This window comes from Nannospalax galili, unplaced genomic scaffold, assembly GCF_000622305.1.
Source record: "Nannospalax galili isolate Female #2095 unplaced genomic scaffold, S.galili_v1.0 scaffold696, whole genome shotgun sequence".
In the NCBI taxonomy this organism is placed as follows: Eukaryota; Metazoa; Chordata; class Mammalia; order Rodentia; family Spalacidae; genus Nannospalax; species Nannospalax galili.
This window is the reverse complement of record NW_008338534.1, coordinates 466,203-471,105: the sequence shown is the minus strand read 5'-3', so window position 1 is coordinate 471,105 and position 4,903 is coordinate 466,203. Positions and strand designations below refer to the sequence as shown.

The window sequence follows — 4,903 nt, the reverse complement described above, 5'->3', positions numbered from 1 at the left end:
TTTTTTGAGACAAGGTCTCACTAGCCCCGGCTGGCCTGGAACTTGCTATGTAGACCAGACTGGCCTCAAACTCACCGAGATCCACCTGCCTCTACCTTCCAAGTGTTGGGGCTAAAGGTGTGCGCCACCATGCCCAGCTGTATTTCATTAATTTTTAAGCTTTCATGGTGGCAAATGCCTATAATTCCAGTACTTGAGGGGCAGGTAGGAGGATCACTACAAATTCGAGAACTTCTATTTAAGCCTAAGTTTAAATAAACCTGTCAGAACTGAGGATGAACTTGGGGGAGCAAGTCACTGACACATGCTGTAGCGTAGATGACCTTTGAAGATACTGTACTAATTGAACATTTTGGTCCCTCTTCCCAATGTAGCCACGAGTGAAAAATCTCCTTTCTTTGCTTTTCACTATTATATGTTTGGCCTATTGAAACCATTAGCAGAGCCTAGCTTGTGAGGGTTGTTAAGACCCAGGCTCTGACCCTAACCACTCCATAGACTCATAAGAAAAGCAGGTTTAGAAGTAGAGAGGATAAGTACTGTCTCATACATGGGATTTAAGATGCTGAATACTATACACAGAGCTATGCCTCCCCGCCCAGGTAAAGATACTTGGCTAAAGACAGGATTGTTCAGGCTGCAAAACACAATTGGGACTCATTCCAGTTTAATAGTTGAAATTGTGGGATTAAAGTGGCTGTGACAGAATGTGGAGAAAATAGTTTAAGGACAGATGCTGGGAGAAGTACATGCTTTGGAAATAGAGGAACAAGAAGCAGAGAATTCAGTCAGCATAGCTTTATCAGATATCTTATTTGTGCTAGGCTTACAGTGAAGATGAAGTTCAGTCTCTGACTTAGGATGAATTTGCACTGTTGCAGAGAGCAAAACACATGAACAAATAAGAGGTCCTTCTGGGTAGTGATCTGTTATGCAAGAGTGACTGAATGTAGAAACTGCTTCATCTAAGGGGGTAGGAAAGCTCTGCTCAAAGAGATGGCACATGAGCTGATGACTAAATGATGGGAAGGAAGCTTTTGTGTAACAACATGGGAGAAAAGCATTCTGAGTCCAAAGAATAAATCCACAGTCCTTAATACTGGATGAGAGAGAAAAAAAATGAAGTCTGTAGCCCAGTACAAGACAGAAGAGAATTTCAAAACAGTCAAGGTAACTACTGTGTTAAATGTTAGTAGAGGTCCAGGAGGAATAAGAGTAATAGCAGTTCATTGTGGGTGCCAGTGAGATGGCTCAGGCAGTGAAGGCGCTTCCACTAAGCCTGGAGATCTGAGTTCATCCACAGAATGCACATAAAAGTTGGAAACAGAGGGCTTGAGAGATAGCTCAGCGGTTAAGAGCACTGACTGCTCTTGCAGAGGACCTGGGTTTGATTCCCAGCACCCACATGGCAGGTACGAACTGTCCTTACCTCCAGTTCCAGGGGAATCTGCGGCCCTCTCCTGACTTCCATGGCATTGCACGACAACAGGTGCACTCACATAATGCAGGCAATACTCGTACACATAAAATAAAAATAATAAAATATTTTTTAAAAAGTTGGAAGCAGGTTGGGTGTGGTGGCGCACGCCTTTAATCCCAGCACTCAGGAGGCAGAGGCAGGCGGATCTCTGTGAGTTCAAGGCCAGCCTGGCATTCCAGGACAGCTGGGGCTACAGGGAGACCCTGTCTCAAAAAGACAAAAAAAAAGTTGGAAGCAAAGGACCAACTTCACAAAATTGTCTCTCACTGTCAGAGGCAGACTGTTGCACACATACCCCCAACAGGCACACATATAATAATTATATATCAATTCATCACTGTTTTTCCCTCTTGATGAGGAAGAAATCAGTCAGGAAGCCACACAGCAGCCATGGTTTTAAAGATATTGAAAGACTCAGGTGGAACTGGAAGTGGCAATTCACCAAATTTGAATTACTTTCCCCAGCTGCAACATGAAGTCTCTAAGAGAAAATGTGTGCCAGTTTAATCCAAGGCACAAAGAAAAAGCATCTACAAGTGAAATGACCTGTTTGCAAGACTACCAAGACATCGAGAATCACTATATGCAAAACACCTTGTGGGAAGGTTCCAAGACTTAGAATCAGTTCCAAATACAATCCACAAGAGTACAGTCCTTCTGAGACTGTTAGGCAGATTACTTCCATCAGTGTTGAGTGGAGACTGAAATCACTATCGCAGATGCCTAAGTCACCTATTTTAATGAATTGACTTAATCAGTTATTGAACAAATGTGGCATATATATATTGTATATATCATGATTTAACCTCAAAAAGGAAGAAAATCCTGATACATGCTACAACATAAATGACCCTTGAAGACATTGTGCTAAGTGAAGTTACCAATCACAAAAAGGCAAGCATATCATTCCACTTATTAGAGTAGTCAACTTCATAGAGAAAGAATGGATGGCTGCTTTCAGGGACCAAGAGGAGTAGAGAGTGGGGACCTATTAAATAATACAGGATTTCAGATGGGAAATATTTTTTTTTAAAAAAAGAGTTCTGAGTATGGAGAGTAGTGGTTGTTGCATAATAATGTGAATATACTTAAAGCCACTGAACTATACAGTTAAAAATGGTTGGAGGACTAAAAGTGTACTCAGTAGTAGAGTGCCTATCTAACATGCATTAGACTCTGAATTCCTTCTTCAATACCACATAAGAATATATGTGTAGCCAGGCAAGGTGGTATATGCCTTTAATCCCAGTACTCAGGAAGCAGAGGCAGGCTCATCTCTGATATTGATGCCAGCCTGATCTAGCTAGAGAGTTCCAGGACAGCCTGTTCTCCATAGTGCGTTCCGTGCCAGCTGGGGCTAATAGGGAGGCCCTGTCTCAAAACAAAAACAAAAAAAATGTGTGCGTGTGTGTGTGTGTGTACATTTAAGTGTTGAGAGGTCAAATTGAGTGATGAAAAATGTTGAAGAAACATAAATAGGGAAGCAAAATAGTGGATCAACCCCGGAAATTGAACACTAAATTATAGGAATTCTACAAGGAACGAACAGACACTGGAGGGGAGAAAATTGTTAAATAAGTAGAGGAACTGTCCCAAACCTGAAGGAATTAAGTTTGTAGATTGCAGGTCGTTCAATTAAGTGAAAAAAGAAGCTATACTTAGTGGTTTGCATTTTAAGAAAACTAAGCTAGGGGCTAGAGAGATGATGGCTCAGCAGTTAACAACACTGGCTGTTCTTACAGAAGACCCAGGTTCAAATCCCAGCACCCACATGGCAGCTAACAATTGTCTGTAACTCCAGTTCCAGGGGACCCGACAGCCTCTTCTGTCCTTCAAGGGCATTGCGCAATTGCATGACACAGGTGCACTTACCTACATGCAGGCAATATATGCATACACATAAAATAAAAATAATAAATAAAATATTTTTTTAAAAAGGAAAATTACTAATGGTTTTAGAGAAACAACAGGATACCCCAAACAGAATCTAGAATGACATGGATCCTCTGTGTTGCTAGAAGACAGTAGAACATCCCCTCGGAATATTCAAGGAAAAACTCACTAACTTCAGCTTCTGAATTTAAGTATGTGTGTTAACAAAGTTCTGTATATGTCCATTATATGTGTGGATAAAATAACGAGACTTCAGTCATTCCAAGGTCTCAAAAAATTCACTTCCTTTGATCAAGAAATCACTGGAATATATGTTCCATGTAAACCAGGGAAAACTGTTAAGACACCAGCTCTTCCACTACCTAGAATGCAAGCATTCCAGATTGGAACAGGAGAAAGCCCCTGAAGAGTAGCCCCCCCCCCAACTATGACCAGGATAACCCAGTAGATTACCTGCTTGTTGGAGCTGGTTGGTGTGGATTTCGGGGGATGAATTAGTGAAAAGTGCATTTCAAGTGAGGAGAGGGGAAGGAAGATAAGAAGAAAGGAGGGAGGAAAGAAAAAAGGGAGGAAAGAATTAATAATAAGAATTGGAAGTATTGAGGTGTAAAGCTCACTCACTTGGAGGGAACCCATGCCTGGTACTGTAAACCTAGCCAAGAACCCGTGGCTGGAGAGGTCATAGGATCTAGAGAACCTATTACTACCATATCGCTAAAGTAATATGGTTTCCAATTGCCTTCTGAATACTCGTTCTTATACCATTAGATAAATACAATTTTCACTCCTCATCAAAAAAGCTTCTTTTTACAGCAGCCAGTGACAAATGGTCAGATGCAGAGAATAAATGACTGTTGGGTACCTAGTCTCAAATGGAACATCTGTAACACAACCCCTACACCCAAGACTCGAGGAACATTGTGGAACAGGGGACAAAAAGATTGTAAGAGCCTGAGGACAAGGATGGTGCACCCGTGAATATGGTTGCCTGCATAAGACCTGCAAAGACCACACCAGTCAACATATCAACATGGATGGAGGAAAATTTCACAAGGCCTGAGATGAAGAGCTACAGGAAATCAGTGGCTGCTGAGGGAGGGAGAAACAGTTTTTCTAACCCCACTTCAGAGACAAAAATCCAATTCTAAATGATCAGCCCTAAACACCTGTAAATAAGGGGTTGTTAGATTCAATAGGTTGTGTGTGTGTGTGTGTATGTGTATTTTAACACTTAAATAATTATAGAAGTTAAGAATTTGAGAGGGAGTCCTTAGAGGAACATGGGAGGAGTTGGGGGGAATAAGAAGGGTGAAAATTATGTAAATACAGTGTACTCATGTATGAAATCATCAAATAAATTGAAAGAAATAATTTGGGCAGTTAAAAGCTTTGTATGGTGGCACACACCTAAAATCCCAGCACTTAGGAGGCTAGAGGATTTTGAGTTGCAGGTGATAAAAGCCAGGATAGCATTTTGTTGTTGTTTTTTTTGTTGTTTAAAGGATAAAGTAGAAGATATTTGAGGGATCA

The 4,903-nt window shown here is 41.1% G+C and overlaps 1 pseudogene; it reads left to right on the top strand.

The window, feature by feature from the left end:
• Positions 1 to 318: 318 nt before the first annotated feature.
• On the top strand, positions 319 to 2,207 carry LOC115070391 (annotated as a pseudogene).
• The last annotated feature ends 2,696 nt before the right edge of the window (positions 2,208 to 4,903 follow it).